The sequence below is a fragment of the Aquarana catesbeiana genome, linkage group LG07 (assembly GCF_042186555.1).
Source record: "Aquarana catesbeiana isolate 2022-GZ linkage group LG07, ASM4218655v1, whole genome shotgun sequence".
NCBI classification, from domain to species: domain Eukaryota; kingdom Metazoa; phylum Chordata; class Amphibia; order Anura; family Ranidae; genus Aquarana; species Aquarana catesbeiana.
Window position 1 is genome coordinate 20,923,049 of NC_133330.1, and position 13,730 is coordinate 20,936,778.

A 13,730-nucleotide genomic window follows, 5' to 3' on the forward strand; every position below is an offset into this window, starting at 1 on the left:
CTGTACGTAGCACACTCCTGAACTCTGCACTCTGTATGTAGCACACCCCTGAACTCTGCACTCTGTATGTAACACACCCCTGAACTCTGCACTCTGTAGGTAGTGCAGGTCTGAACTCTGCTCTCCGTACATAGCACACCTCTGAACTCTGCACTCTGTACGTACTGCACCACTGAACTCTGCACTCTGTGCGTAACGCAACCCTGAACTCTGCACTCTGTGTGAAGCACAACCCTGAACTTTACAATCTGTACGTAGCACACCCCTGAACTCTGCACTCTGTACATAGCACACCTCTGAACTCAGCACTCTGTATGTAGCACACCCCTGAACTCTGCACTCTGTATGTAGCACACCAATGAACTCTGCACTCTGTGTGTAGCACACCCCTGAACTCTGCACTCTGTACGTAGCACACCCCTGAACTCTGCACTCTGTATGTAGCACACCCCTGAACTCTGCACTCTGTATGTAGCACACCCCTGAACTCTGCACTCTGTTCGTAGCGCACCCCTCAACTCTGCACTCTGTATGTAGCACACCCCTGAACTCTGCACTCTGTACGTAGCACACCCCTGAACTCTGCACTCTGTATGTAGCACACCCCTGAACTCTGCACTCTGTATGTAGCACACCAATGAACTCTGCACTCTGTGTGTAGCACACCCCTGAACTCTGCACTCTGTACGTAGCACACCCCTGAACTCTGCACTCTGTATGTAGCACACCCCTGAACTCTGCACTCTGTATGTAGCACACCCCTGAACTCTGCACTCTGTTCGTAGCGCACCCCTCAACTCTGCACTCTGTACGTAGCACACTCCTGAACTCTGCACTCTGTATGTAGCACACCCCTGAACTCTGCACTCTGTATGTAACACACCCCTGAACTCTGCACTCTGTAGGTAGTGCAGGTCTGAACTCTGCTCTCCGTACATAGCACACCTCTGAACTCTGCACTCTGTACGTACTGCACCACTGAACTCTGCACTCTGTGCGTAACGCAACCCTGAACTCTGCACTCTGTGTGAAGCACAACCCTGAACTTTACAATCTGTACGTAGCACACCCCTGAACTCTGCACTCTGTACATAGCACACCTCTGAACTCAGCACTCTGTACACAATGCACCTCTGCACTCTGTGCGTAGCACAACCCTGAACTCTGCACTCTGTGCGTAGCGCAACCCTGAACTCTGCACTCTGTAAGTAGCGCACCCCTGAACTCTGCACTCTGTAAGTAGTGCACCTCTAAACTCTGCACTCTGTATGTAATGCATCCCTGGACTTTGCACACAATGCACTCCTGGTATTTATTGCCCCTTTAAGATCCTCCGGGGAGTGTGGTTGAGTTTCTGCACCCATTCTCTGAGAGAAAAGTGCTCTGCGTAAATTTGTATATTATGATGTATTTTTTTTAGTTTTAGGAAAGTTATAGAGTCTACAAACTATGGTATATATTTGAAAATTGATCAATCCTGATGTGCTGATGGGCAATCAAATTTCTTATATCTTGAGGCCTAAAAATGTCAGGACCAGTGGCGGCTGGTGTTGTATATTTTGGGGGCAATAACCAGACGCCCCCGTCCCGTTGGTCTGCTCTGCACTTACACCGCCAAACCCCCCCCCACGGTCCCTCGGTCCACTCTGCAGCTACATAGCCACCCCCCCGGTCAGTCGGCCCCGCACTTACCCCATCTAGGTCGTGGGCAGCTCCTTCCTGCGTATCCTCCTCCTCTGTGTCTCGGGCTTCATGGTGGCTTCCCTCCTCCTTCTCTCTGCACAGTGGTCAATATGATCACTTCTCCTCTAAGCCAATCAGGTCCCAGGACCGGGTTCCTGACTGGCCGGGAGGAGACTCAGCAAGACAATAGCAAATATTAATTCTTTTTTTAAGCCTATTAGAGCCTCAGGCTCTAATCACGTGCTTCTAAAAAAAAAAGAATAAAAAAACAATTGGAATCCATGCGTCTGGTGCCCTGCATGTAGATTAGGGGCTGGGCGCATGGATTAGGGGGGCGGTGCCCCTGCGCTCCTAATGGACGAGCCACCACTGGTCAGGACAGTACATTTATCCCTCAAATGGCCCCTTTTTGGAAAGTAGACAGTCCAAGGTATTTAGTAAGAGGCATTTGGAGTTTTTTTTTAAGTTGTAATCTTTTTTTGTCACAATTTTTTTGGAAATTTTTTTATTCCCTTTTTTTTTTTTAAACATATTGTCACAAGTGCAGTATAGTGTCATCATATTACTGGTGTGGTGATAATCAGGGACACTGACTGGTGACAGTATGTAAAAAAAAAACAAAAAAAAACAAATCAACTTATAAAACTTTTTAAATTTATTTATTTATTTTTTTACATGCTATGATCAAAGCAGTACACCATAGTGATTTTTTTGCACTATAATTGCTTATTACAGTGATGATCTGTCACTGTTATAGGCAACTTTTTTTTTAGAAATGGCACCAATTCATTGTGTCCTGTTGTGATCTCTGTGATTGGTGACAGCTTTCACATGATACAGGTCTGCTGTAATTGGCCCCTGTACCACGTGATCACTGTGACCAATCACAAAGATCACAACAGTATACAATGAATGGCTATGACTGAAAGCCATTGTCTACTATTAACATGTGATTGCTGTGATTGGTCACAGCAATCACATGGTACCAGGGCCAGCCCAATACAACAATCTGCCTTCCACTGTGTCTTTAATGGGCTGTTCATTTTTAGTGTTACTTTTTGCTGAAGTTCTGCTGTAAATATTAAAGGGGACACAGCCTTCCACAATGTGTCCGCTTCATTCATCTTCTGCAGTTCAAGTGGACCTCTTATTAAATTCTCACATCATATGGATGAATAGGGCCCCTGCCAGTATTAACACAACACAATACTGTTCTCTTTCTTTAGCACAGGTTATCTTCAAATATTATGAATAGAACTTCTGTCAAGTTCCTTTTTTTTGCTGCCTGTGTCCCCTCTGGCAATGTGTCACCAGGACAGGAAATGAGGGAAAATCTCCCCAGCGGGGCCAAATAAAGCAGTAAAAGTTGAAAGAGGTTCAAGCCCATGCCTACCTAATCCAGACCTGAAAAAGAAAAGTTTAGAGATATGCTAAAAAGGGACATACAGTATAAAATGTGACTTTTGCTGGTGGTGAACCAGTCACTAGAATAGAAAGAGAGGGCACTCAATTGCCGGCCCACATCCGTAATATTGGGAGTGAAGGCTTCACCTGCCCCTGTTCATAAAATTTGAAATTCACTTATTAGTACTTACTCTTCATATATATTTTTGCTGTGCCACATTTATTTTTATTGGTATACTTACTGAAATCCATTGCATTTGATTTCTCATAGTTCAGAATTTTGAAAACCCTTCGCCCACCCAGGCTGTGGGTATATATAACAACGTATTCCAACTTAAGGTACCTTTTTGTTGCTCGCCCTTGGTGTGTTTCCCCTGAGTGATTCAACATATGCTTTTTAAAAATACCATGTCGTTCTATGTTTGTGCAATAGCTTTGATTTTAATGGCAATGTATCTCATTTCAGATAGTGAGATTTGTTCTCTTAGCTGTTGCTTTTTTGAACCTTGGTCGTGTCCTGAAGAAGCCTAATGGCGAAACGCGTAGACGCACAAGGGCTCACTGTACAAATTGCATAGATGCATATGTATGATGTTTTTTACTCTTTCCAAAAATTATGTTTATATCTTGTATTTTTTCAATAAATGTGATTATTTATATTGTTTCCTTCTCAATTGTTTCCTGGCCTATAAAGTCCGACTTTTGGTAGTACCTCCAGTAGTACCCCCCAGTCACTGGAATGTAAAACACATGGACCTGGAAGATTCACCTGCAGTGAATGTTTTGTAGACGTCATATTCACTGCTTTATAAATATGCCATTAAAGTAATCTGGTGATCAAGGTGATCTGGAGACTAGAGTACTTCCTCCTTCCCTAACTGGTCTCTTTTGTCTGTTCGTACTATAAAGAAAGCAGCAGGAGAAGTGAGACTTTCTGTGCCGAAACAAGAGGAGTGAGACTGCAAGGTGGGTGAACTTACCTCTGTCGCCCTCATGATACATACATAGGCAGTTGGGGAGTGATATCATTGCACAGCATCCGTGATACATTGTAACTTTAGTATTAGGCGGATTCTCCTGAGGCTTAGACAGCGATGAACTGATTGCATATTGGCCTAAATTTATGAAGAAATTTTTTTTTTTTTTTTTATTGGAACCTCCGGTCCTGACTCCTGCCTGGATTCTGGATACTTTGGTATGCCAACCTAATAAATGATAACAAATGACCATTTTTAAACCAGAATACCCAGAGAAATAATTCAACTCCAAGTTCTGAGATTTCTGCATCTGCCACAAACTCTACGAACGCAACAAAGACACAAAACTTCCAATATTAACAGTAAGTGCTACACTGCCCCCTGCAGAGCACTGCGCCACACTGCAGAGCCTAGGCAGATAAATATGTTTTCTTTATACAGCATCAATGTACTCATCACTACTTTTATAGAGCAGACAAACACAGGGAGATCATGGAAAGTCAATGCAGATAGAGGCTCTGCTGGGAACTGAATCCTGGTGCTGCAATGCATGAAGGCTAGCAATACTGGGTAACCTAGCCAAGATAGATAGATAGATAGATAGATAGATAGATAGATAGATAGATAGATAGATAGATAGATAGATAGATAGATAGATAGATAGATAGACAGTAGATAGCATGTAAGATTAACCACTAACAGACCGGAAGATTTCCCCCCTTAATGACCAGGCCATTTTTTGCGATTCGGCACTGTGTCGCTTTAACTGACAATTGCGCGGTCGTGCGACGTTGCACCCAAACAAAATTTTATGTCCTTTTTTCCCCACAAATAGAGCTTTTTTTGGTGGTATTTGATCACTGCTGCGGTTTTAAATTTTTTGCTCTATAAACAAAAAAAGAGCGACAATTTAAAAAAATATATATTTTTTACGCTTTGCTATAATAAATATCCAAAAAAAAAAGTGAAAAAACTAATTTCTTCATCAGTTTAGGCCAATATGTATTCTTCTACATATTTTTGGTAAAAGAAAATCTCAATAAGCGTATATTGATTGGTTTGCGCAAAAGTTATAGCGTCTACAAATTAGGGGATAGATTTGTGGCATTTTTATTTATAATTTTTTTTTTTTACTAGTAATGGCGGCGATCGGCGATTTTTTACCAGGACTGCGACATTGCGCTGTACAGATCGGACATTTTTGACACTTTTTTGGGACCATTGACATTTATATAGTGATCAGAGCTAAAAAAAATTGCACTGATTACTGTATAGATGTCACTGGCAGGGAAGTAGTTAACACTAGGGGGCGATCAAGGGATTAAATGTGTTCCCTCGTGTGTGTTTCTAACTGTGGGGGGGGATGGGACTCACTGGGGGAGGAGACCAATCGCTGTTCCTGATTAGTAGGAACCGACTGTCTCTTCTCTCCTGTCAGAACGGGGATGTGTGTGTTTAGACACACACATCCCCGTTCTGGCTCTCGGGTGGCTCGTGGTCATCGCGAACGTGCGCCCGCTATCGCCCTTAAAGGTGCCGACATACACCTACGGCAATTCACGCGAACATGCCGACCTGCCGCAGTATAATGACGATGGTTGGTCGGCAAGTGGTTAAAGCTTGATAAAATGAGGATAAGGAGGAAGATAGATCATAGATAGAGCATTGATAATTAGATACATAGATAATACAGTTATCAATGATAGAACATTTAAATTGTAGATAGATAATAGGTCAATGGATAGAAATAAATATTGTAGCTTGATAAGAGGGAACATAAATAGATAGATAACTGATAACTAGATAGATAGACAGATAGATAGATAGATAGATAGATAGATAGATAGATAGATAGATAGATAGATAGATAGATAGATAGATAGATAGATAGATAGATAGATAGATAGATAGATAGATAGAGTGCCTTGAAAAAGTATTCATACCCCTTGAAATTTTCCACATTTTGTCATTTTACAACCAAAAACGTAAATGTATTTTATTGGGATTTTATGTGATAGACCAACACAAAGTAGCACATAATTGTGAAGTGGAAAGAAAATGATAAATGGTTTTCAATTTTTTTATAAATTTGTATGGCGCCCCCCTGAGTCAATACTTTGTAGTACCGCCTTTCACTGCAATTACAGCTGCAAGTCTTTCTGGGGATGTCTCTACAGATAATAAACAGATAGAAAGAATAAAGCTTGATAAAACGAGGATAAGGAGGAAGATGGATAGATAGATAGATAGATAGATAGATAGATAGATAGATAGATAGATAGATAGATAGATAGATAGATAGATAGATAGATAATTTATAACTAGATAGATTGATAGATAGATTGATGGATAATTAGAAAACTAGATAGATAATTGATAACTAGATATATTTATAGATTGTTGGTTAATTCATAACTAGATAGATAGATAGATAGATAGATAATTGATAGATTGATAGATAATTGATAAGTAATAGATTGATAGATTTATAATATATTTATCAATGATAGATAATTAGATTATAGATAGATAATAGGCAAATAGATAAAAATTTTAGCTTGATAAAAGTATAAGTAGATAGATAGATAGATAGATAGATAGATAGATAGATAGATAGATGATAGATAGATAGATAGATAGATAGATAGATAGATAGATAGATAGATAGATAGATAGATAATTGATAAATAAATGGATAATTGATAAATAGATATATAATAGATAATAATTAGATTGTAGATAGATAATAGGCAAATAGATCGAAAGAAAGAATGTAGCTTGATAAGAGGGAAGATAAGTAGATAGATAGATAAAGTGTTTCTTCTGTTAGGTTTTTACAAACATTTACAGGTCAGTAACGTATAGTACTGAAGCCAGAGACAGCCAGGCACCCGGCATTTTTACAAGGAGGTCATCAATGGCAGCCTTCATATTTCTCCATGTACAGATCTTCCTTGAAGCCGACCTAGACCCAGATATCAGTTTTCATGTTATCTGCTATCTACTATCATGTTATCTACTAAGAAATATATCAGTGTAACACATTCAAATTATTATCACTTCTCACAGAGATCCCAGTCCTCCCCCTAACAATGCCTTCATCTGCTTTTCTCTCCAGAAGGACAGCACCATCATTGTCCAGGCATCATCCAGGGTCACCGTCTATTTCCTGAACTGGATGCCAGCTCAGAGATCACACCGTCACGTAGATCCTGGTGTCTGTGCAGTTTTTGGCTGTGTTCACAAATCAGTCCCTTTGCTGTAGCTCACCTTGTGATTTGCTACAAAGTTACAATGTTGCAGTGATCGCTGGGAGGGAAAGGGTGGAGAGGAGACTGAGGAAATGCTTCCTCCTGCCTGCAGCAGACTGATGACATCATCTCAGCCTAGGCAGCTCAAGGACGCCTTTATAATTGTTGCTGTAAACTGTGTGACATTATGTAGACTTGTAACGTTTATGTCTTAGGCTGAGCTCTGCGTTTATTTCAGCGTTGCTCAATATTTCTCATGTTTATTATTATTGTCTCCATTTGTGATGTCTGGGTATTCCGGATGGTGATTGTAAACCCCTCTAAGCCTATAAGCCGAGGCTTTGTGCAGTGACAGGATGTTCCTGGAAAGGCAGAATGACACAAATAAGTGAAGACGGAGCGCGTCGGCCGGAGGAGACATTTTTATAAGTTCTTGTCATCTTTACAGCCCCATCATTTTATCCTATGATCACCCGGCAGGCTCCTATAACATGTCTATTCATCCTTTCCTGTTATTATTAATCTGTTTATAAATATTTCCAGCTCTCAGTCATTGGTGCACTGCTTGTTCAGAAAAAAAAAGTGAAGGGGAAAAGGAGATGTATGGGAGTGGATGGAGGAAAAAAATTGCAGCGATGTTATATACTGTAGGTGACGTGTATGTATTAATGTTTGAGGAGAGTGATATTGTTTAGCATCACCTTAATAATTGAGGTTTTTGGAGATAACCTTTAATCAAGTGTCTGGAGAAGATCCTTTAATAATTGTTTTTCTTCTGTGAAAATGCTCCACATATCCTTTCATGATAAAGGGGGACCCCCCCCCCCCCCCCCTCCAGTGCACCCAGAGCCTCCTGGTTCTGAATGCATGGTGTAACTAAGGGGACCGATTAAAGGGTATTTCCAATTTTGCTGTCAAATCAGGATAACACCTGCTTTATATTTGTAGCATAACTTGTAGCATAGCATAACTTGATTAGAAATTAATGCAAAACCCAATTATTTTGTTAAATCTTGCAGTAAAGCCAAGGCAACTGACCCAGTAGTAGTATTAATGTTCTTTTACTTATAAAGAATGCTGCAAATATGCATGGATAACCACAGGCTACCTATCCATTCCTGCTCAATAAAGATTGCAAATGGTCTGCATGCTATAGGAATACATTAAAAGTCACTTAGCTACCGTTATAGCTGGTCCGCTATTTCCATAGCAAACAGGACTTCAATCTTTTTAAAGGCTAAGTTCACTTTTAAGGAAAAAAATTATAAATGCACATACTTTTGCAGGAAATGTCAATTTATTATTTTTTCCCACGGGTGCTTGGAAACCATTGCACCTGAAATGAAGTGCAGATAAATCTGGCAAACAGGGTGTGCAGAGACATGGCTTAAAGTGGTTGTAAAGTCTGAAGGTTTTTTACCTTTATGCATTGTATGCATGAAGGTAAAAATCCTTCTGTGTTCTGCTCCCCCCAGCAGCCCCAATTATTCTCCCCAGAGCCCCTCCCCCCCTTGATCCAGCGATGTGCAGGAGAGCCTTGATTGAATCTCCCCATTGGCTGCCACTGCTGTCAATCACGGTCAGCGAGCCAATGAGGAGAGCGTGGGCGGCGGAGTCGAACTGCGGCTCTTTGTGTCTCGGGAGGGCTCAGTAGCGAGTATGCACCATTGCCTCCATAGTATGTGGCTTGCTATTGGGGGCACTGGTCAAAGGGGAGGAGCCAGGAGCACCGGTGCGGGACTTGAGAAGAGGAGGCTACTCTGTGCAAAACCATTTCACAAGGTAAGTAAGTATGACATGTTTGTTATTTTTTTTTAAAAAAGCTGAACCTTAAATTAGGAGGTTCATGGGAAAAGCAAAGGGTTCAAGGTTCACCATGAACAGGATGCAAAGCAAGGTTGTCCAAGGAATCGGGCAGGGAGCTGTCCAGCATCTCAGGTAGCACAGTGAGAAGAAACACAGCAAGACAGGAAGGGGTTACAACCACTTTAAAGAGGAGTTCCAGTCACCTATGGAAAAAATAAAAGTCAGCAGCTTCAAAAACTGTAGCTGCCACTCACCTGTCCCACGATCCAGCTGTGTTCTCACCCCAGTCGATCTCACCCGCTGTCTTCGGTCCCCGGCGCTGGCATCTTCACTATGGACACCCAGCTGTGACAGCTTGCGGCATCACAACTGGGTGCCCACTGCGCATGCGTGAGTAGCGCTGCGCATCGTGACTGCTGGATGCAGTCTTCTGGGACCTGTCAGTGTCCCAGAAGACTGCAGGGGGGGGGGAGGAGAAGTTCTGTTCCCGAGCGTTGCAGCGCTCTGAACGAAAGTGGGAAGCATGTACCTGTCAAAATCGCGTACCTGTCCACCCCCCCTCCCCCCGCTCCTCAAAATGCCAAGTGTTTAAGAGGAGTGGGGAACGAAGCCTTAAAGCGGAATTTCCCCTTTTGGGTGGAGCTCCGCTTTAAAACCCATTTCCGGCAGCACCTTGAGTTGGGTTGGGAAGAAGTCCAGCACACAGTAGTCTTATTGTGTGTTTCCATGTTTTTGCTGTTGAAGTGAAATAAGTATAATCCTTTAAAAACATGGCGAGAGTTCCACACATCTGGTGAGAACAGATATTAAAGGGGGGACAATTGTAGAGGTGAGAAGGACAGACGGATTTGGGCCTGAATAGAAGACTGTCCTTTAGATGAAGGACATTAGGGAGCTGCAGGCCAAGACTTGAGCTACTGCCGGGATGTGATGGAGCCAGGAATGGAGGGAGCTGAGTAATACGGGAGCTTTATTTTATAAATAAGTCAAACCTGAGAAAACAATCGTTCCTTCCAAATCTATTTGGAATGTTGGATGTCCATTCCTATTTCAGTACAGAAGGTTGGTTAACCATTTCAGTTCTGGTAGCTTTTCACCTCCTACAGGACAGAGCAGGTTTCACAGTTCAGCTGACGGTCCAGTCCCCTGGTGCCAACCTGGAGACCGAGGGCCACATGTGGCCCTTTAGTTTATGATGTGCAATCCTCAGACCTCAGCAGTCCGTAGAGGGAACATTAATTAGGGTAATAGCATTGATCTCAACTAGCCTTGTATAACATATGCCCAGTATGGTATTGTCTTCTGCAGCATATCCCAAGCCAACAATGTATCCTGTCCTCACTCTCTGACCCTCATTTCCTCTATTGGGTCTACAGTCTCTGATAATCCTCTCAAGCATTACATATATTTACCAACCACTTTTTTAGGTCCACCTTGCAAGTACCGGGTTGGACCCCCTTTTGCCTTCAGAACTGCCTTCATTCTTGGTGGCATAGATACAACAAGGTGTTGGAAACTTTCCTCAGAGATTTTGGTCCATAGTGACATGATAGCATCACGCAGTTCCTGTAGATTTGTTGACTGCACATCCATGATGCCAATCTCCCGTTCCACCATATCCCAAAGGTGCTCAATTGAATGGAGATGTGGTGACTGTGGAGGCCATTGGATTACAGTGACTTCATTGTCATGTTCAAGAAACCAGTGGTGAGATGATCTGAGCTTTATGACATGGTGCATTATCCTGCTGGAAGGAGCCATCAGAATATGGGGACACTGTAGTCATAAAGGGATGGACATGGTCAGCAACAATACTTAGGTCGGTGTGGTATTTAAACCAAGCTCAATTGGTACTAAGGGGCTCAAAGTGTGCCAAGAAAATATCCTCCACACCATTATACCCCCACCACCACCAGCCTGAACCGGTGATACAAGGCAGGATGGATCCATGCTTTCATGTTGTTTACACCAAATTCTGATCCCACCATCGGAATGTCACATCTGAAATCCAGACTCATCAGACCAGGCACAGTTTTTCCAATCTTCTATTGTCCAATTTTGGTGAGCCTTTGCCAATTGTAGCCTCATTTTTCTGTTCTTAGCCAACAGGAGTGGCACCCGGTGTGGTCTTCTGCTTCAAGGTTGGATGTGTTGAGCATTCTGAGATGGTATTCTGCATACCACATGGTAGCGATCTTACCCGAGCCTGGACCGGCTCTGTGACGTCAGCTGACAGCGGGCTTCAGCCTGCTGTCTGCTGAAAACGGGTCGCAGGAGTGCAGAACGAAGTGCTCTCCTTTGATCTTCAGAAGAAGTGCAGCCAAACAAGCTTTGACTGTAATTCTCCTTTAAGTAATGTATCAGTGTACCACTTCCAGATATTTATTAGACATGTGCAATGTTCCGAGTTCATTTTTTAACGAATTTTGACAAATTTGTTAATTCGGAAACATCCGAATTAACAAAAACCCTTTTAATTAATTTTTCCGAATATTTGTAAACTCTGTATATTCCTAAATTCATAAATTCTAAAACTTGTAAATTCAAAATCTGAAAATCTGAAAGAATGACTAACTATTCAATTATAGGTATTGGAATTTCCTATCTAATTCGGCTGTTATTGAATGTAACGAATACGAATTTATCCGAAGTTACAAATTATCCGAAAAAAGAAAGGAATGCCGTCTCTAAACAAATGGAACGTAACAAATTAATAATAATAAATAACAATAATAATAATAATTTAGAAACGTTTTATTATTATTATTTATTAATAATTAGTTCTGTTCCATTTGTTTAGATGCGGCATTCGTTATTTCGGATAATTCGTAACTTCGGAAAATTTGTGTCCTTTACCTTCACTAACAGCCAAATTTGAAAGGAAATTCCAATACCTATAATTTAATAGTTAGTTATTATTTAGAATTTTGAATTTACGACTTGCGATCATAACGAATGACCCGAAAAATGAATGAAACGAAAACAAACACATTTTTCAGCAGTGCACATGTCTAATATTTATTACCTCTCACAGGGATTATAGTTCTCCCCCTGACAATGCCTTCATCTGCGTTCCTTTCCAGAAGGCGCCATCTTTGTTAAGGCATTATTCAGGGTCACCACCTACTTCCTGGACTGTGTTTTGTAGATTGAATGAAAGAATGAATATTCAGAAAACAATTGGGTACACCCACACGTACTTTTTACCACTAATTCTCCTTCATACTGGTTGTTCTAAACCAGTGGTCTTCAAACTGCGGCTCAGGGGGCCCGGATGTGACCCTTTGCTTGTTTTTATCCAACCCTTGGGGCATTTTCCGCCCACTATCAGCAGCAGTGGGGCATAGTTCCTGCTACTGACACCAACAATGGGGCACTATTCCTCCCACTGACACCAATGATGGGGCACTATTCCTCCCACTGACACCAATGATGGGGCACTATTCCTCCCACTGACACCAATGATGGGGCACTATTCCTCCCACTGACACCAATGATGGGGCACTATTCCTCCTGCTGACGCCAACAACGGGGCACTATTCCTCCCGCTGACGCCAACGATGGGGCACTATTCCTCCCGCTGATGCCAATGACTGGGCACTATTCCTCCCACAGATGGGCAACTATTCCTCGCGTAAAAGTTATAGCGTCTATAAAATAAGGGATAGATTTATGGCATTTTTATTACTATTATTTTTTTTTTTACTAGCAATAGCGGCAATCTGCGATTTTTAGTGGGACTGTGACATTGCGGCGGACAGATCGGACACTTTTGACACTTTTTTGGGACCACTGACATTTATACAGCCAACAGAGCTATAAATAGCCACTGATTACTGTATAAATGTCACTGGCAGGGAAGAGGTTAACACTAGGGGGCGATCAAGGGGTTAAAAGTGTTCCCTCACTGTGTGTTCTAACTGTGGGGGGGAGGGGACTGACTAGAGGAGGATGCAACTCATACATTCAGAAGTCCTGATCTGTATATTGTTCCTGGTCAGTGACCCCAAAAGTCTTGAATCCAGGAGATTAGCATGGGGGGGGGGGGGGAGCCAGAACCCGGCCAACCCAATACAGGTCTCCTTTAGAAGGATCAGGTCACACAGTCCCGGTACGGTAGATTTTGGGCACTTTTCATCTTAACATTAGTAAATGGCGGTAACACCCCAGAGCGGGCAGGATTAATTACGATATTTAATGTTCTCTCCAAAAGGCACAGCCAACAATTAATATCTTAATGGGCTTTTATGATCATTATTCTGCAATTTAGCTCGTTAGCAGTAGACAGTAATTGCTCACATCTCCCAAATGAACTATTAATTTGGCTCTAAAAGCCTTGATCTTTGATGAGGATTTGGGTTGAGCACTAACGCTGCCGGGCTCCCTATTTTCCTTATTTCATTTTCAATTAAAAAGATACAACCCAAACCTGGATATCCTGACCGTTCTTTGTGCTCTGGGTGGCTAAAAAAAGCTTTAAAGAGACTCTGTCACCAACCTAAAAGATTGCAGGTAAAAGCTTAGAAAAATCAAGTCTTTCAAATACTTGCAGCATTTTTCCTTTCCATAAAAAAATGTTTGACTTGCAACATGCCACTGAACTTTTAGA